Genomic DNA, 20,968 nt, shown 5'->3' on the forward strand with positions numbered 1-20,968 from the left:
ATTCAATGTAGGAAGACTGGAACATAAATGAGACAGGGAAAGCAGTAGTGGAGCCAGTCCCAGTCCTAACAGTGTCAGAGTTTTGAGACCCTGCTATTCAAATATTATTGGTGCATCACAGGATAGAGCCATGAAGATGAACCATCCAAGCAACCCCACTCATGAATGAACAGCTACCCAGTCAATAGCGGCTGGCACACTCTTGCTTTGAAAAGAGTGCCCTTCTCAGTATATCTCGAGACCTTGACTTGCTTCCGAGTCACCCCTATCTTCACATTGCTTTGGTTGTGACTGTCCGTTATGTGTGTGCTAACATTACTTCACTCCCAAGTCCCATAAGATAAATTTACATCACATTTCAGATCAGCCTGAAGTCTCATGGAGTGCGAGAAGAAAACTTTTCAGACAGACGACAGTAGCTGTTTGTGTGACATGTTGTGTGCCTTGTCTTCAACTGGCTCTTTTCTGACACATTCAGATAGGTACCTTTGATTTGACTTTTACTCTGCCGGGGCAATCTAAGGTTGCACAGATCCTAGGGGGAGGGAAGTACTCTGAACTATGTTGTTTCTCAACTATGTGTGTGCATATGTGTGTTCCATTAGTGAAAATTTCAGAGAGCAACAAAGAAGAACATTTGGGGGAAATCTGTGGTGGCAGCTGTTTCTTTCAATTGAGACAGAGAAGATTAGCTTTAGCATGTCCTAACCTTTGCATGACACAATGACAGGTGTATTTTCTGATACCCTTGGGCTATGTGACCTCCAGATTCTGGGAAGTGAGAACAGAAAGAAGGTTTTTCAGTTCACAAACTGGCTTGGGACTGATCTTGCCTTCTGATGTGGAAGTGTCTGATGAGGGAATGAAGAGCTTTGAACTCCAACTACACTTTCCCTGTCACTGACATATTTCACAATATAAAACAGCAGCAGCAGCGAAAGGTAAGACAACATTAATTCCACAAATATTCATTAACCAAAGTATATTTTCTTCTGAGATATTTGTACAAAATAAGTTCTGGAACTTACTCCTAATTGACAGTGTTATCTTTATTTTAAATTTGGGAAGAGTTACAAAAAATATTTTTAAAGGTTACAGAATGTATTTTGACTTAAAAGATCCCCATGTTGACATGAAAATTGACATAATATTTAAAATAATACGATCAAAGATAAAGTTTTTTAAAATGCATACAATTATTAGTTCAAACTAGAGCAATCAAATCATTATTTGTGTATGTTCTTGTGATTACACAGACACACTTTAGTTGGGAATAACATTAAGACGAGAATCATATGGTTCTACAGATGCTCTTGGACAGTGATTCCCAGCATTTCTTACCATTGGCTGTGTTGAATAAGGATGCTGGAATTTGCAGTTCAGCAACACTGGAGGACCAGATGATTCCAACTGCAGTATTACAGGAAATGAAGCTCAAAATGTGAATATTATTAGGGAAATACACAAAATATCTATCTATCTGTTCTGTACAATTTTACAAAGGTAAAGGTAAAGGTTTTCCCCTGACGATAAGTCCAGTCGTGACCGACTCTGGGGGTTGGTGCTCATCTCCATTTCTAAACCGAAGAGCCGGCATTGTCCGTAGACACCTCCAAGGTCATGTGGCCGGCATGACTGCATGGAGCGCCGTTACCTTCCCGCCGGAGCGGTACCTATTGATCTACTCACATTTGTATGTTTTCAAACTGCTAGGTTGGCAGGAGCTGGGGCTAACAGTGGGCACTCATTCCACTCCCGGGATTTGAACCTGGCACCTTTTGGTCCGCAAGTTCAGCAGCTCAGCGCTTTAACGCACTGTGCCACCAGTTTACAAACACAAGGAAAATATGCGGAGAGAGAGAAAGAAAGAAAGAAAGAAAGAAAGAAAGAAAGAAAGAAAGAAAGAAAGAAAGAGAAAATCCAAGCAGAAGAGTCAAGAAAGTCCAGATTGACAGAACCATTCAGTCCTAAATTTGACAAGCCAGAAAAGCTTGCAAAGCTCAAGCCCAAATTGCATTTGGAACACTGGAGGAACATTTTATACAATTATAGCAGTATGATTCCACCTGAACTGTCTTAACAACATCCCATGAATTTATTGTTTACGGGGATATTTAGAATTTCAGCCTAAAATTCCATAATATACAGCCATATCAGATAAACGGAAACCATGGTATGACATTTTTGTAGTACTAAGGGCTTTGGAAATAATCTATTTTACCTTGAAAATCCAGTTTATTGTACTGAGCAACCTGGGAAACTGAACTTGTTACTATTTAAGCTTCCCAAGTAGTTACTAATTGTTCATATCCCTCTGTTCTTTGCCACCAATTTGAAGAAGCAGAAAAATCTATGAAAAGCAAAGGGAGAAACAAGCCATTATCAATTAGGACCCCCTATAAATTTGGCTGCCTACCTTTTTGCTATAGCAAAAAGGAGAGGGAAGCTGTCTCTTTGTATTGGACTGCACAATGCTTATTGAGTGTCCTTTTCAACATCCCTGAAGTTTCGAAAAGGTTATATTTCATTCCTTTCAGCTATATCTGATGCTGAGTGAGTTCACCCAGAAAGCTCATACAAGGATCCATGAAATCTTCCTCCTCGTTCACATATTGGGAAACTGGTCATGTAAAGAAACATTACTCCCTACCCCATCTTCATTTCATTTCCCTTGCTTTCTGAAGAGTTTTCAATTTTGAATGAAAGATCAAGTGACTTGTGAGAAATTATGCTGATGAGTTCAAGTAAATGATAAATCAAAGGAAGAAACTGTTATGGAACAGACATTTGGGGGTGGGGAGAGACAGAACAGGAAGAACAAGGTAAATTCTTAAAACTGGCAGGAAGGTCATGATTTTTTAAAATGTATGTGTGATGACTTGACGTGACAGAGAATGGAATCCCTTCAGATCCCACCGCTTGGCACCAAAATTCGAAGGGTTCACCTTCTACCTCTATGTATTCACTTTTCTATGTTGTCGCTGCCACCACCTTTGAAAGATGCTTTGCTCAAATAATAAGCAACATTTGAAGAAACAGTAACTTGTTTATTTATAGTACAAAGCTTGATGGTTGCAAGAATGTTATAACTTAAGTTGAACGATGTTACTTCTGTACAGTAAGTGTTGCAAGACTTTTCAATCGTTTCACTGAGCTTAGTATGGTATTAGCTTTATAAGACTTGTTTCTTTCAGTCAGGAATACTGTCCTTCTTGAACTAAATTGATCTGTACCCGATCAAACTTGGACTGGGGAGTTTAACTGGTTGACCCTAGTCCTTCTATGACTTAGGGATGTAACCTCAGCTCTTTAGTTATTCCTACTAAAGGCTCAGCAACTTTAGTTTTAGCCCTTCTCCGCTAAAACTCTCTAGCTGCTCAACTTCCTCCCACCATCTCTTTATTTCGATCACACTCCTTTCCCACTGAATAGAACCAACTGCTCTGCTCAACCGACAAACTCCAACTGCCGAATTCCAACTGCTAAATTTTGAATTCTAAGGCTTCCACCAGCAAGGTGAAGCCACGCCCCTTTTCCTGGCCATGCCCCAGAGGCTCCCAGCTTCTGTACAAGAACAGCTGAAATATATAACCTTAAACAGTCAACCTAAACATAGCAATCATGAATAAAACACAATGATCATGACATCTTTACATACCTTCCAACCCGGAAAGATTATTTTTGCTTTTTCTAGACCCAGAATAAGCAAAAATAATAGAGAGTAACACAAAATACATATCTATACATAAACATAACATCATACCTTAAACTCTAAATACAAACCTGTAAGTCTTCCGATCAAGGTGCTCTGGATAGAGAATCAGCTACTACATTACATTTGCCCTTTATATGTTTAATATCAAAGGTAAAGTCCTGTAGTGATAAACTCCATCTCAATAATTTGTTATTGGTCCCTTTTACATTATCCAACCATCTTAGGGGTGCGTGATCAGTTTGTAACGTAAACTTCCTTCCCCACAAGTATGGTTTCAGTTTCTTTATGGACCAGATTATCGAGTAACATTCCTTCTCGATTGTGGACATGCTAAGCTCATTAGAATGCCACTTCTTACTGAGGAATAGTATGGGCCTATCCTCTCCATCTTCATCAATACTACTTATAAATTTGGCTTTTCCAATTCTTTCTAGTAAATCATCCAAACGGGGCATCGGATACATGTCGTTTTGGGTGATTTTATTTAGCCGCCGGTAATCTATGCAAAACCTTACGGTTTTGTCTGGCTTCTTTACTAACACTATGGGCGAAGCCCAAGGGCTTGTTAAATGGCACGATTATATCCAAATCTAACATCTCCCTGACCTCTTGCTCTATGCATTCGCTTATCTTACCCGTTACCCTATAGGGAGGGGATGCTATCGGTGCGGCGTCACCGGTGCATATTTTATGTTGCACTCCCTGCACTCTCCCGGGTAAATCCAAAAACATGACTTTATACTTAGCCAAGATTCCTTTAACTTCTCTTTGTTGTGATGGAGATAAGTCTGAATTTATGGTTACTTTATCCAAGTTTCTATGTATCTCCCTATTACCTTCCCAAAATGAAAAAGGACCTGTATCTTCCTCTGATACTACACAGTAAACATTTGCTGACCTATTTACATACGGCTTAATCATATTTACATGCACCCGTTTCTCAATCCCCAATCGTTCATCTAAGATGTCACAGTTCACATGGTTCTGCTTCCTGACGATCCTCCACGGTCCAGTCCAGTCTATCTGTAGTTTGTTGTTCTTGTTGGGTGTTAAAAACAGGACCTCATCTCCGACGTTGAAGTCTCGGGGTCTCGACGTTGCGTCGTACCGGGTCTTTTGTTGCTCCTGGGCCGCCATAAGATGTTCCTGGGCGATGTCCCTGGCCATCTTTAATGTTGACTGAAGATCTTTGATGTAGTTGTCGACAGGAACAGGATCTGGTGTAGGGCTTGCTTCCCAGTGCTCTCTGATCAAATCAAGGGGTCCACGAGCCTTCCTTCCGAATAACAATTCAAAAGGCGAGTAACCAGTGCTGTCCTGTGGGACTGATCGATATGCGAATAACAGCTGCTGCAACTTGGTGTCCCAGTCGTGGGGTCTCTGCTGGCTATAGGCCTTGATCATTTTCACTAGTGTTTTGTTCAGGTTTTCTACTAGGCCATTCGTTTGCGGATGATAAGGTGTGGACGTTAGGTGTTTAATTCCGCACAACTCTAATAACTTCTTCATTAGCCGCGAGGTGAACTGAGTCCCCAGGTCTGACACAAGCTCTCTGGGAAATCCAGTCCTTCCCCAAATTGATAACAGCGCATTGGCTACGGTGGAAGTTTCAATACTGGTCAAAGCCACTGCATCTGGATACCTGGATGCATAGTCTATTACTGTGAGGATATATTTGTATCCTCTCCGACAGGGCTTATACAAAGGACCAACTAGATCAATCCCTACTCGGAAAAAGGGTTCCCCAACAACCGGCATGGGAACTAAAGGTGCTTTGGTCTTATCTCTTCCCGTGCTAAACCTTTGGCAAGTATCGCACGACCTGCAAAACTCCTTGATATGTTGATACATGCCAGGCCAGAAAAAGTTCTTACTGATTCTTTGGGTGGTTTTTCTAACCCCCAAATGCCCTCCTTGTGGATTGTCATGGGCCACATCTAACAGTTGTTTCCTGTAGTTTACAGGTACCACTATTTGGGTACGTGTTTCTGGCTTATTCAAAGTCTTATGGTTTGTACTTTTCCTGTATAAAACTCCCTCCTTAAGTATGAACTTAGGAGTTTTACTTTCTTCTGTTCCTGTGGCGCTCTGAGCTTGCAAGAACAAAGGTTGTAATGTTTCATCTGCTAGTTGCTCTCGCAGTATCTCTTGTTTTCCCTCTATTCCGCTGACCAACTCAATGATGCTCGAACTAGACTCAGGAAGTTGCTCTGAGCTAGCTTGGATGGTCAAACACTTGGCTTTTGGAGTGTGGACCTCCATGTTGCCTTCATGTTTATCAGCTTCTTTCTGCCAATTCCTAACTTTTCCATTTAAATCATTCCCAATCAAACATTTGTATGGGATATCCGCGCAGACAGCAAAGTCCCATAATCCTTCCCAGCCTTTGTACTTGATGGGTAAGGATACTACAGGGGTTGGTATCGACGGACCAATCCCCTTTAAATTTATCTCTGAAGAGGGATGTTGGTATCTCTGTGGGACCACTTCAGGACGTATAATGCAGACATCCGACCCAGTGTCTCTCCATCCCTGCGTGTGTATCTCATCTATGACAATAGATTCTAAATAGTCTTCAGAGATTTCTCTCGAAAGGATAAATAAACATTGTTTTTCTTTTGGCCTCACATCAGGGCTTCTAGATTTAACTTCAGGTTCCACTTCTTGTTCTATTGGAGCTCTATTTACAAAGAAAGTAGACCTGTCTTTCTTGATTAAGTTACATTGATATCTAAGATGCCCTGGCCTTCCACAATGGTAACATTTTATCTTTTCCTCAGGCCTGGCTTGGCCTGCAACTGCCTCATGCTTCCTATAGGCGGTGTTTTCTCCTGAACCTCCCCTTTGCATCTGTGTGCGTGCGTGAGGGTAAAACGTCGGCTTTAGAGGTTTTTTCTCTTTTGGTTCTTCCTCCTTCCTAAAACCTTCTTTCAAGGTAATTAGCTGGTCAATCATAACTGCAGCTTCGTTGGCTGTCTTTGGGTTTCGGTCTTGAATTAGCCATCTGTATTCTGAGGGAACTAGGTGAAAGAGCTGCTCTAGCTTCAATAGTTCCTTAAGTTGCAGAAAGGAATCTACTTCAGAAGTCCTCACCCAGCTGTCAAAGTATTGAGCTTGCTTTGAAGCAACTGGCGCAAAACTTTGGTGTCTGTCCCTCTTTAAAGTTCTGAACTTTAATCTGTAAAATTCAGGCGTCAACTGAAACTTTTGTTGTACCTGCAGTTTAAACATCTTATAATCTCTGTGAGTGTCTTCAGCCATATCACTGTATATTTCTAGAAGCTTTCCACTAATTTGTGGCCTCAGATATAACATCCATTTGTCTTCACTCACTTCAAAATCTTTACAGCACCTTTCAAAGGATATAAGGAACTTTTCTATATCATCTTCCTTGTTATATCTGGGAAACCTTTTTAAAATTACATCAGGTGCTTCAGCTCTCAAATCTCCTTCCTGGGTATCAGCGTGAGGTTGAGAGTGTGTCAATCTTTGTTTCTCCAAATCTATTTCCATTCTCCTCAACTCTAATTTTGCCTGACTGGCTCTCTCCTCAGCTTGTCTCTCTTTCTCTTTTTCCTCCCATTCTCTCTCTCTTTGCTTCTCCTCCCATTCTCTCTGCCTGGCTCTCTCCTCAATCTCTAGTTTCTTCATCTCTAATTGATACTTGAGAGACATTTCAGACAAGGTTACTTGTTCTGAATCTGAGGAGGAAAGCTCTCCTGCCTCCTCTGCCAACTTTTTCTGTTTTCTGGTGGCCATTTCCAGACAAGTTTTACCTCAGCCCTTTTACCTAAAGCTGATCTCCGGCACCAAACTGACTTTTGCCACACGAATTTCAGGCACTGAATCAGTTTTTGTTACACGTATCCCACCGCTGCCACCAATTTATGTGAAGCCTTGATGTGATGACAAGGATGGAATCTTTTTGGATCCCACCGCTGCCACCAATTTATGTGATGACTTGACGTGACAGAGAATGGAATCCCTTCAGATCCCACTGCTTGGCACCAAAATTCGAAGGGTTCACCTTCTACCTCTATGTATTCACTTTTCTATGTTGTCGCTGCCACCACCTTTGAAAGATGCTTTGCTCAAATAATAAGCAACATTTGAAGAAACAGTAACTTGTTTATTTATAGTACAAAGCTTGATGGTTGCAAGAATGTTATAACTTAAGTTGAACGATGTTACTTCTGTACAGTAAGTGTTGCAAGACTTTTCAATCGTTTCACTGAGCTTAGTATGGTATTAGCTTTATAAGACTTGTTTCTTTCAGTCAGGAATACTGTCCTTCTTGAACTAAATTGATCTGTACCCGATCAAACTTGGACTGGGGAGTTTAACTGGTTGACCCTAGTCCTTCTATGACTTAGGGATGTAACCTCAGCTCTTTAGTTATTCCTACTAAAGGCTCAGCAACTTTAGTTTTAGCCCTTCTCCGCTAAAACTCTCTAGCTGCTCAACTTCCTCCCACCATCTCTTTATTTCGATCACACTCCTTTCCCACTGAATAGAACCAACTGCTCTGCTCAACCGACAAACTCCAACTGCCGAATTCCAACTGCTAAATTTTGAATTCTAAGGCTTCCACCAGCAAGGTGAAGCCACGCCCCTTTTCCTGGCCATGCCCCAGAGGCTCCCAGCTTCTGTACAAGAACAGCTGAAATATATAACCTTAAACAGTCAACCTAAACATAGCAATCATGAATAAAACACAATGATCATGACATCTTTACAGTATGTTTGCACAAATCAGTAAAACGGAGTAGTAGTAGTAGTAGTAGTAGTAGTAGTGGTGGTGCAGATAATGTGACTACCATAAGGACAATGACCAAATATAAGTTAAATATTGTAAAACTGTTCACAGTATAAAGAGGAAAAAATAAGCAAGACACTTTGAAGCAAATACAAAGATTGTTATACATTAGGATATTATTTGAGAACACAGAAATGCTGGACCATTCCAACAACTATCATGTCAGACTACACAGAGAAACCATTGAAATCCACAAGCATGTGGACAACTTCAACAGAAAGGAGGAAACCATGAAAATGAACAAAATCTGGCTACCAGTATTAAAAAACTCTAAAATCAAAACAGTAGATGGGAACCAACACTCTGAGGGCAGAGGACAGCTAATGACTGAACAAAGGATGCCCCCAGGCAAGAGACAAAACCTTTCCAATGCTAATTAGGATGATTAACTGAAACATTAATGCTGGCTTCCCAGTGAAAAAGGACTCTTGCCACACCCTGGACTCTAGACAGATACATATTCTTACCTTTCCTTACTTAGTTTGTCTATATCTCACAACCTCTGAGGATGCCTGCCATAGATGTGGGCGAAACGTCTGGAGAGAATATTTCTGGAACATGGCCACACAGCCCAAAAGAATACAACAACCCAAAGATTGTTATACGTTAGAACATTTTCAGTGGTACAGTAGAGTCTCACTAATCCAAGCCTCGCTTATCCAAGCCTCTGGATAATCCAAGCCATTTTTGTAGTCAATGTTTTCAATATATCGTGATATTTTGGTGCTAAATTCTTAAATACAGTAATTACAACATAACATTACTGCGTATTGAACTACTTTTTCTGTCAAATTTGTTGTATAACATGAAGTTTTGGTGCTTAATTTGTAAAATCATAACTTAATTTGATGTTTAATAGGCTTTTCCTTAATCCCTCCTTATTATCCAAGTTATTCGCTTATCCAAGCTTCTGCCGGCCCGTTTAGCTTGGATAAGTGAGACTCTACTGTAGTTCCTTGGAGCGCTCAGCTACATAGGCAACCCTGGTAGTCCTAGTCCTTGGTCCCTGGTCATTTCAGGAGGGGCTCAGCCACCCAAGATAGTCTTAGGAGGGCTATGTTAAGATATGGCAAGGGGTTGGACTGTTTGGTCCTTGCTGTGTCTTCCAACTCTACAATTCTAAGATTCTGTGACATGGTGTGTGTTTGCGACACTGCTTGTCATTTGACTTCATGAGCTGAACATGCCTTAAATTTATGGTGAGCTCTGTCTTTCCTGTTCGACTTGACACACATTTACTTCAATAACTTCAAAAAAGTTTCTTCATCCTTTCCATAGTGAATTTCTTCTCAGCCTGACAGCCTATGCATCTTGAGCGGAAAAGAAAGATTGCCCTCAGTCTTTTGCTTTATTATTCTGGCTGTCTTTTTTAGGCACTAGGAGCAATTAAAATTTAAAGAACAAAGACACTGATTGATCCAATGACCAGAGAACTATAGATAGATTCTTCAGTTCCCAGAGCCCTGGTACAAAAGCTGAAAAACAAATGTTTCTTATTTCATTCTTTCCTTCCATCCTCATAAATAAGTTGGGAGGTGCAAAATCGCCCTAATATTTTTTGCTATTCTTTTGAAACTTTTTTCAACATTACTTAAAACATTTAACTAAAACAAGGAAAAAATCATTTGTTTTGAAATCTACTGTAAGTAAAGTCCTGTGGCAACCTATGAGTATGCAAGACTTTAACTTGCCTTGAAATTTCACTTATCTCATCAAAATTCTCAAGGTATCATTTATATTTGTTCTTCAAGTTTTTAATCAGAGGAGGAAACCCCCATTAATCTTGTTCCATGTGGCAACTCTAGTGATAACTAATATAGCAAAATGGGGGATTTGGTTCACTTTGATCAGATATCTTGATTATCCCTATGTTTTAACATATCTACATATTATTCTTCACATTAATACTTTCCATAGCAGTTCTCTCCAATTGCACCATTCAAATAATGCCATCACCCATTTAAAATAAAATGACTTTCCAAAATAATTGTCATCTCATTCATGGTTTCTGCCATATAGCTGCAGTAGCTGACTATTGTGGAGCCACCAAACCTTCCCAAATATTTGAATGTTTGTCTTCCTTTAATGTGTTACACACAGTGCTGTTACAGGAACAAACACACAGAAGGTTGCAACTTCTCCTTCTATGCAACCCAATAAATGACCTATACTACCAACTCAGCCACATCCTTAGGATTTTTGTAGCCTTGCCTTCTTCTTGTGGTACGAGAAAGACATTGATGCTGTATTGCCTCCCAGGTAATTGAAGAGTGTCCCACGTTTTTCTCATCGTTATAGGTAATTCACACCTTGGATCATACTTGTTTGCTTCATATCTAGACTCCAATCTGGTGAGGGAGAGAAGAGATTGAAGTGAAAACTTGATTCCACATCAACCATTATGCCTCTAGCCTATGAATTCCAGGGGTTTGCAATTCAATGAGAGCTATTTATAATTTTCAGCCAGAGAGTTCTTTTATTGTCTCATCAAACTATAATAGTAACAACAACAACAACAACAACTACTACTACTACTACTACTACTTCATTTTTGTATCTCGCCTCCATCTCCCCAAAGGGACTCAGGGTGGATAACATGGGACCAAGCCCAAACACAATAATACAAAATAAAATACATAGAAGCCACAAGATTCCATAGAATGTTAACATTGCAAATAATGTGGGATCAAAGGGCTATAACTCTTTGGTGTGTAAGGCCTGAAGACCAGGTCAGAGATCATTAACAGCCAACTAATCTGCTGCTTTAAGAGAACCAAAGGATATAGAAGTTCTGCTAGTGATGGGCCTCTGAAAAGATAGATTCACCATAACCCAAAAGAGCTGTGGATGGAGTGGTGGTACAGTTATCAGTAGATTCCTTGGACTAGTACTGAGGACATAAAGGAGCCCAAATGCATAATTTGAGAGCTTCAAAATGATGAGAAATGTCATTTCCATCTACTGTTGTTGTTGTCCCACTTTCATCTCTTAAACAAGCACAAACAGAATCCTTAGCAGGACAAAATTTGAGCAAAGAATGAGCAGAGCCATGAGCAGAAATATTTAGCCAAGATCCAGTGAAAATGTTATATAGTGCAAAGTTATACTGTTATAGAAATATTAATATTCTAGGCCTGCACAATTGCAATTCTGTGACAAGACAACCTGAATTATTCTTAGGCTGGTATAAATTATGCAGGATGGACAAAAGGTGCATAATATCCTTTGTTGGTATAATTTGTTTTGGTTTTGCTGGTCATGTATAGGAACAATAAGTTATACAGACCCCTGAAGCTTCATCCACCACATTTGAAAAACATTACCCAGTTTTTCCTCTAGCTTGTGAGATTTTGGAAGACACTGCTCATTCCCTTTCAACTGTATGCTTGCAGACACAAAGTCTAGAAACTAAAACAAAGTAAAGAAAAAGCAAGATTTTTCAAAGGGAAAGTTTTAATGTGGTCCTATTAAAGACTGAAGGCACAAAACCCAGTTCCTATTCAAGTCAAGATTCATCCTAGTGAAGATGTAAGCAACCTTTGACTTTCCAGATCTTTTGGACTACCACTGAATTATTAGCTATACTCTTCTGAGATTTGATGCCCAAAACACATGATGTACTTGACTATTCTACTCTACAATAGTAGAATATGTGAAAGAGTATATAGTATAGTATAGTATAAGCAGTATTTATTTTCTTTTTCAGATAAAAATAGATATTGAATAATCACGAGTAACAAAGAACACTTATTTTATTTTGGAATTGCCAGATTTGGCCATTGTCTAAAGAGATAGAAAAGTGACCACTGAATTAAGGCATTAGGTGTCACTAGACTCCAACATTTGTCAACCATTACAGAAAAAGCATAATCTCTCTCTTGCCAGTATTTTTGGAGAGACAACGCAGTAACTGTAGTGAAAACCAGTTAGAGGGACCTTTTCCTTTACATAGAATCATAGAATCCTAGAGCTTGAAGAGACCTCATGGGCTATCCGGTTTAACCTTCTGCCAAGAAGCAGGAAAATCACATTCAAAGTGATTTGGTTTCTTCTCTAATTGAACAGAATCAGAGAACCATAGAGTTGGAAAAGGCCCTATGGACCATCAGGTCCAACTCCTTACTCAATGTAGAATATCCTCAGCAAGTATCTGTCCAGCTCATTTTAGAGGCATGCAGAAAAGGAGACTTCACTGCCTCTCCAGGCAATTGGTTCTATTGCTGAACCACTACCACTCTGAAGACACATTCCTTCCACTGTTCAGACTAGTCCTATTCTCTGAAGCAACAGAGAACAATTCTACACCATCCCCATTGTAGCTGTAAGGACTCACCCTCCTCTTAAAGGGCCACACACAATAAGTAGAGTTAACAAAACGTTCACTGGAACTAAAGTTACATCCCGCTATGGCACAACGAGCCAAGCAAGAGCCAAACGCCCACCAGTCGTGAGTGCAAACGATGCCGTTGTCCAAAAGCCAAGACGAATCCAGAAACCCAAAGAAAAGCCAACCGGGAGAAGCGATGCCGTCGTCAGGAGCCAAGCCAAATTCAGAAACCAACAGGGAAGTCAATCGGGAGTAGCATTGCCATTGTCAGGAGCCAAGCCGAATTCAGGAAGCCAGCAAACGCCAAACCAGGAATGAACGTTGTCGTCGTCAGGAGCCAAACCGAATTCAGGAACCAAAGGGAAGCCAGGAACAAGTGTTGTTGTCGTCAGGAGCCAAACCAAATTCAGGAACCATGGGGAAGCCAGGAAACGCCAAGCCATGAACGAATGTTGTCGTTGTCAGGAGCCAAACCGGATTCAGGAACACGAAGCTGTACAGCCAGGACCCAAGGAGAACAGGCAGCGACAAAGCAATGTCCCAAAACGACACCTTGCCTTCTACAAGGGAATTCTATTTCCAACTCCACTTTTAACTTACACCTCGGAGTCCGATGATGATGAGGCCTCAGCCCTGTCATCATTATCCACAGCTGATGTAGATCTCATATGTGAACCTCGCCCATCATCCCTCCAGTCTCTCCATCTTTGTTCAAGACTTAGATCTCCCCATGTCCATGGTGTACCAGCAGTTTGCCAGTCCCCTGAAGCACCCTCAGAAACTGGCTCTGCACACACATTTACTTGAGTCCAATCTGTAGCATCTTCCATCACAATCCCAGACTCATCATTCCCAGAAAAACCCTCAAATGTTTCATCCTCCGTGGGAGCAGTGAGTATATCCCGGATCTTCTTCCTTTCCCTTTCCTCATCTGCTCCTGTTGACCTTTTAGTTCCTCTACTTTCTGGTAATCCATCATCTTCCAGCATTGACTCCTCATCACTAGAGAACCCTTCAAACGTTTCATCCTCAGAAGGAGCCATAAGTATTTCCCGAACCCGTTTTGCTTGCTGTTCCTCATCAAACACCTGCTCACCATTAGCCCTTTTCCTCCTGCTAGCAGTTTCACCAGTAGTACCATTACTGCCTCTTGGCCCAACTACAACAGTAGCAATCCTTAAGTTATTTTAAAAGTGCGATCATGTCATGCCTCTTTTCTTCACCAAGCTGAACATGCTCAGCTACATTTTCTCATATTGGTGTTATCCATAACTCTTATTATACTTGTTGCCCTTCTTTGAACTCACTTTAATGTGTCTGTATACTTTTCAGAATGAACTCCAAGATAAGCTCTGACCAATGCAGAATAGATTGAGCTATTACTTACCTCAGCATGGAAACTATGCTACTATTAATGAATGGTAAGTTAGCATTTGCCTTCTTTGTTGCAGCATCACACTGCTGGCATATGTTCTACTTTTTATCAGCAACAATCCCAAAAATCTTTTCACATTTAGTACTACTAAGCCATCTATCTCCCATCCTATACCTGAATATTTGGGTTTTGTAGCACGAATGTAAAATTTTGTTTTTGTCACTGTTGAATTTGATTTTAATAATTTCAGTACAATTTTCTAATTTATCAAGGTCCCTTTGAATTATTTCCTTATTTTCCAATGTGTTAGCTTCCAGTTTTGTCTCATCTGCAAATGTGGTACACATTACCCCACTTCCATCATTTAAATCATTGATAAAAACATTGAAGTGTGTTGTTCCCATGACAGAACATTATCATAAGAGATCTCCTTTCAATTATGGATCCATTTGATGGTGTTTCAATCCATTCCATATTTAGTCAGTTTGCCATTCAAAATACTCTGTTGAAATCCAGATACATAAGGCTAGTTCGGAAGAGTTTTTTTAATTGATGTACCCTGCAAAGTCAGTTTAAACTAATCAGACTTGCCATGCTTTTGCCAAAGCCATTCTGAACGGTTCAAGATCTGCTTATCTTTGTGATCGCCTTCTCTCCTATGAACCCACGCAGGCCTTGAGATCTTCTGGAGAGGCCCTTCTCTCACTCCAGCCCAGAGCCGACCCTAGGTATTTTTCAAGTGTAGGTGAACAGAATTTTGGCGCCCCCCCCCCCAAACCAATCACTGAAAAATAAAAGTGTTGGATAAGCGAAAATGTTTGATAATAAGGAGGGATTAAGAAAAAGCCTATTAAACATCAAATTACATTAAGATTTTACAAATTAAGCACTAAAACATCATGTTTTACAACAAATCAACAGAAAAAGCAGTTCAGTACCTTGCGGAGGCAGGCCGCAGGAGACAGGAGTTGCCTCAATGGCGCCCTCAACAGGATGGTGCCACAGGCAACTGCCTTGTTGTCCTGGTGGTTGAACCGCCTCTGCTCCAGCCTCCGTCTCAGGTGTGGTTGGTGGGGAGAGAGCCTTCTCGGTGGTGGCCCCTTGGCTCTGGAACTCCCTCTCCAGGGAAATCAGACTGGCACCTTTCCTGTCCACCTTTCGTAGGACCTTGAAACGTGGCTGTTTCAATGTGCCTTTGAATGAATAGTTCCAGTTAGACATTTAACTTGTTACAATTACTGCACTTTATCAATGTCCCTCACTCTTGTTGATTTTAATCTTCCTGCCTTCCCTGATTGCCCTATATTATTATCCTTGAGCCTAGAGTCTGTACAAGCTCACCTTTACACATTTTGTACCATGCCTATGGACCTGATATTTTCTATGTTGTTTTATGCTGTGTTACACTGTTTTTACTGATATTAGTTTTAAATTATTATTGTTTTTTAATGTATTATGATGTTGGGCTTCTCCCCATGTAAGCCACCCCGAGTCCCCTTGGGGAGATGGGAGCGGGATATAAAAATAAAGTTGTTATTATTATTATTATTATTATTATTATTATTATTATTATTATTATTATTATTATTATTATTATGACACAGCAAACAAGATAGATATGCTGGATTTCGTATCACAAAATCACAAGTCGAAAACTTCCCAAGTGTCTATTATTATTATTATTATTATTATTATTATTATTATTATTATCTATCTTCATGAGATACCTTTTTTCTGTAGCCAAAAATCTTTCATCTAAGAAGTGAAGATGATGATCACAGAAGCCAAAGCCACACAATCACTGAAGCAGCATCTTCTTATGTGGTCCTCTATCTTTCACTGGTAGAATTGATATGAATACCATTTTGCCTCTAAGCTCTTCACTTTCCTGTCCAGGATTCATAGTTCAAGGTGATCTGCTCAAAGGTGTTCTTTGCAGTATCGTTGTTGCCAACATAAATCAGAAGAAAGGGGCACTGCTCTGTGTTCTTGATGAGCTTCAGCAAGTTGTCAGTGACATCCTGGATATGTGTGCCAGAAAGACAACATACTTCCTGATTCATCTTGTCAGACTGGTACACTGTTTCCACAAAACATAGCTCAATTTCTGCTCTCTTTTCATAGTAAGCAGTGCAAGTTTGAAAAGCCTTTCTCAAAACCTTTTGCAATTAGACAGGAAAGCTGAAACTTTTTTTGTGAAATATTCCTAAAACTGGAGAAAACTGGAAATTTCAATATTAAAATATTGCTGATAATTAAGGATGGGAGTGAGATCCTTTCATTTTATATTTTAATGGGAATCAAGATGATTCCTGAATCAGAATGAATCAGAATCTTCCTCTTAATTTTGCTATGGTGCTCTGATTTTCTAAAAATTGAATATAAAAATACACATATTCAGGAATGTTATATGCAACCCCCATTCACAGTTTAAAAGAAAATGATTGGATAAGCTCCATATATGAGTGAATATTGCATGCAAATGTGTGTATTCATGTAGATTAAATCATTTGTGAGTTGATGCACTATCAAAATTATTATTATTATTATTATTATTATTATTATTATTATTATTATTATCATCATCATCATTATTTACACAAAGAGAATATGACACAACAAACGAGATATATATGCTAGATTTCATATCACAAAATCACAAGTCGAACACTTCCCAAGTGTCTAGGACTGTGTGATGTATTTTCGGATGATGCGTGCAGATCCCAGCAGGGTGGCCTTTTGCAGTTGGCAGATCGTAATTTTGTCAATGCCTATTGTTTCCAAATGCCAGCTGAGATATTATTATTATTATTATAATCATCATCATCATCATCATCATCTTATTATTATTATTATTATTATTATTATTATTATTATTATTATTATTTATACCCCGTTTTATCTCTCCCACAGGCGAAAGTGGTTTAACATAAAAGCATTAACATACAATTTAAAATATACAAATATGCAAACATTAAAACAGATTAAATATAAACAGTATTAAAAAATTCAGTCAAAAACCATGAAGAATGGAATGATGAGGGGACAGAAAGAATATTAAAGAAAGCAAACTGGACATATCTGGAGATGTCTGCAAGAAGTATGTCGTAGGAGATAAACATGTTTCCTGCATAAGATGATTATTTATCATTTGAAAACATGCATTACCATGGAAGCAAAAGAAAATAACCTAGACAAACACATCAATAACTATCACCGTGAGGCCCTCTACAGGTTAAATGCTTATGGCTGCAATCCCACAACCATTTACTTGGGAATAAATCCCATTTACCTTGAGTTATTGCTAGATAGATGCACCTCAAATTCCATCTATCTAGCAATAGCTCCATTTTATTTATCCCACTTTGTATCCAAAGCTATTACTCTCCTCAACTGGGTATAGCAGGGGTAGGATTGTAGAGAGAACCTTTCCAATGTTTTCTTCCTTGAATGTCCATAATCCCTTGCCACAAGCTATACCAGCTGTGCTTTGAGCTGTTCAGTTTAGAAATGTCTAAGAGATCATTATATTCCATCTCCCAAGAAAATCAAATATCCTCCATCATCTACCAACCTTCCAAAGGAGGTATTCAGCACTATTAAAGATAACACTGTTTTTGATCTTTTACACAATTCTGGATCTAATAACAGCACCCTTGTGTGGCCCTCAGTGTTAGATGCAAGGGGCACATTAAATAGTCAATCCTTCTCTACAGTCAAACAAAGGCATGACAAAGACTGGTGGGGGTGAAGGGAGAGAAATCTCTATACTGCGGTTTACAGTCCCAAACCAGAATGCAGTTCCCACATTGCCTGGGTAAAATGCATTGTGATGTAGGACTATCCAAGCTGTCCATGGATGACTGCCCTCTCACCCTGCCCTATGGTCCCCATTTAAATTGTTCCGTGTATTGGATCATGGACCTTCATGTGACCTTGATATTGAAGGGGCAAAGATGTAAAAGATGTAAAAAAAAATACTTCTCTTAATGCAAAGTCAAAAGCAGGAGGTTCCTTTTCCCTGGAGAGGGCGAGGAAAGACACCACAAAAAGTTGGATCTTCAAACTGCAAAAGAACTATTTATTGCGTGGCCATAGCAATGTGACAAATACATGCATACATGCAATCAAAGGATTTGTCCGAATTTTCAAAATGGTTGCAAGGGTTTTTATCACCTCCACAGAAATTAGCAAGCATATCCTTATTGGCTTATAAAGATCATTTACCCCATTTGTCTAATGTTGTCTACATCACAAGCATCTTAACCACCATGCAATCCCATTGGTTTTCTATGCTGTAACAACATGTGATTCTTTAGACAATTGTGCTTTCATGTTACTGACCCTGACCTGTTGCAAGTATAAGCTCGAAATCATATGGGAACCGGTTCTGACTTGATGTATTGTTATTATTTGAAAATAACTTCTTTTCTCTGGAACAACTCTTTTCCCAAACATCAGCATTTTCTCTCAAGTGCAGGCTTTCCTCAAACATAGGCCTTTTGCAACTTAGGTCAATCAAAACATATGGGACTTGTAGTCATTACAAGTCTTTGAAAATTCTTTTTCTAAACCCACGTCCCTCTCAATATTGATAAACTGATTTTAAAATGGTTCCTGAAATGGTAAATGTGACACTCTACGGTCCAATCTTAAGGAAGGCTTAACAAAATAACCAACAGTTTGACTTTTATTTTCACATCATTCTGAATGGTTGTTGCTTAATTAGGTTTCAGTGATGAGTTACAACAGACCTTTTCCTTCAATCAAGATACCCAGTATATAGTCACTCCCTCTGATTCTCACAACTGATTCCTTCAACTGTCTTCCACCAATTGTCACCAACTACCTTCCTTTAAGAATCTTCCTATCACTCACGGAAGCCCTGCCCCCTCCCCTCAGAGTTCTTTGTGCTGGGATTGGCTGCCCTCTGTTATTCATGCACATGCTTAATTCCCTTTCATTCAGGGGACCTTCAGTAACATTTTGCCACTTCTCTTCCTTTTTGCTTTTCCTGTTACAGTATCACAGACATGGTCACTGAACCATTGCAAAATTAATAATATATATTTGAGAACTTTCTTTCTTTCTATCGCATACCCAAGAGAGTTTGGAGCCAAAGTGGTTCTGCCTAGAGATACAGCACCAGATAGTACAACTCCAATAGTGACATCTGGTGGCTTCTATGGGTGCATCTACATGAGTGGTTCCCAAACTTATTTGGCCTACCACACCCTTTCCAGAAAAAATATTACTCAGCGCCCCCTGGAAAGGGGGGCATGGCTTAGAGGGGTGGGCGTGGCTCCTGCTCAAGAGGGCGGGGCTGAGCCTCTCCCCTATTCCAAGATGCAGGGCTGGGAAGGGGAGGGGGAGGTGGGTGGGGCCATAAATAGGCGGCCAGGACTGGGATGGGCAAAGTTACGAGCTCTGAGGCAGGGCTGAGCTTCTATCCCTGTCCTGCGGCACCTGCCAGGACACAGGGGGCGGGGCTACAGGAGGGGGCAGGGCCTCTCCCCAAGTGCCTGATGGGGCTGAACCTCTATACCCCGACCCCGTGTTCTAACAAGTGCCTCAGGGGAGGAATACAGAGGCTAATCCTTGTCTCGCGCTCTTTGGAAGAGGCTCCGCCCCAGCCTCAGCCCCGCCCTTTAGTCTTAAAAGGCCTCTCAGGAGAAATATAGAGGCTCAGCCCTGTCTCAGGCTCTTGGAAGGAGGCCACACCCCCTTCCCTAGCTTCGCCCTCTGTGTCCCAACAAGCACCTCAGTAGAAGTATAGATACTCAGCCCTGTCTCAGGCTCTTGGGAAGAAGCCACGGCCACACCTCTAGCTCCGCCCCCTGTGTCCTAACAGGTGCCTCAGGTGTTCAGCCCTGTCTCTGGCACTTGGGAAGAGGCCCCTCCCCTCCCCTGGCCCCGCCGCCGTATCCTAATAGGTGCCATCACTACCCCCCTGGATCGCTGCAGCGCCTACCAGGGGGTGGTAGCGCCCACTTTGGGAATCACTGATCTACATTGTAGAAATAACGCAGTTTGATACAACTAACTGTCAGATGTCAATGCTATGGAATCCTGGGATTTGTAGTTTGGTAAGGAACCAGCACTCTTTGGAAGAGAAGGACAAAGATTTGAGAAACTACAGTTCCCAGGATTCCATCACACTGTAATGGCAATTACAGTGGTGACAAATTGCATTGAATCTACAGTGTAGATTAGGCATGGGAAATATTTGACCTTTCAGGTGTTTTGGACTTCAACTCCCAGATATCCCAACCAGTTTATCATCTGTAGGAATTGTAGGAGTTGAAGTCCAAAACAAGTTGGAGAGCCAACGTTTGCCCATGCCTGATGTAGATGCGCCCTGTGTCAGTGGGGTGCTGAATCTACTTTAGGTTTTAGTGTGAATAGTAAAGGAGATATCCAAGGTGATGAACACTGTCCTCAAAATAGTTTTGGTACTTTAAATAACTCCTTTAAAATTCAGACTAAAATCAGGAATAAATTCACTGTCCTACTGATATGGAAACCACCAGCTATCACTGTGATCCCCTTGAAGTGGGGATGAATGGAGAACTTAGAACTTCTAGAGATGCTTTACTTTTCTTTTAGTAATAAGAATCATGGATGACTCAAATGGAAACCTCTCAGCTGACATCACAGTTGATATGACTTTCACATCTTAATTTTTCCACATTTTTGACAGGATTTTCCTATCAGAATGTAAAACTGATGGACAAA

General features: G+C 40.4%; 1 long non-coding RNA gene across 3 annotated transcripts in view; it reads right to left on the reverse strand.

The window, feature by feature from the left end:
• The window catches only part of LOC103280234 (uncharacterized), a 203,889-nt gene that overhangs the window by 168,079 nt on the left and 14,842 nt on the right, over positions 1–20,968 (reverse strand). Inside the window, exons 1-2 of one of the 3 annotated variants that reach the window (XR_010004468.1) lie at positions 18,988–19,423; positions 3,027–10,879 (exon numbers count right to left, since the gene is read on the reverse strand). This is a non-coding gene — a long non-coding RNA (uncharacterized LOC103280234). Of the gene's footprint in view, positions 10,880–15,171; positions 15,453–18,987; positions 19,424–20,968 lie in introns of those variants that run through there. The other 2 variants (XR_010004467.1, XR_010004466.1) reach the window with 2 other exon arrangements.

Source organism: Anolis carolinensis, chromosome 3, assembly GCF_035594765.1.
Source record: "Anolis carolinensis isolate JA03-04 chromosome 3, rAnoCar3.1.pri, whole genome shotgun sequence".
Taxonomy (NCBI): Eukaryota; Metazoa; Chordata; class Lepidosauria; order Squamata; family Dactyloidae; genus Anolis; species Anolis carolinensis.